The following is a 288-nucleotide window of genomic DNA, read 5'->3' as shown; positions in this document are numbered from 1 at the left end:
AATGAAACTATTTAGAGACAGGTTCCAAGGGCAGCCATGAGCTTGCTTCCCTGGCAGGCTCACTGGGCAAAGAGCTTTGAGAAGTAGGGCCCATCTATACCCCTGAAGGAGGTGGAGGCCAGTAGGGACATGACTTCCCTCGTTCCTATAAATGCAGGAGGTGCCAAATGTTTGGAATGTGCTTTGTAGAGCAGGATTAGCATGGGTTCTGCAAAGCTCTACTCGCCCGAGCATGGATTTTGCTTAGAGGGTTTCTAGTCTCACTTGTTTATCCTGGTTGTGCATGAT

This window comes from Corvus brachyrhynchos, unplaced genomic scaffold (assembly GCF_000691975.1).
Source record: "Corvus brachyrhynchos isolate BGI_N302 unplaced genomic scaffold, ASM69197v1 scaffold114, whole genome shotgun sequence".
In the NCBI taxonomy this organism is placed as follows: domain Eukaryota; kingdom Metazoa; phylum Chordata; class Aves; order Passeriformes; family Corvidae; genus Corvus; species Corvus brachyrhynchos.
The sequence above is the reverse complement of the archived record's forward strand: the minus strand, read 5'-3'. Positions refer to the sequence as shown.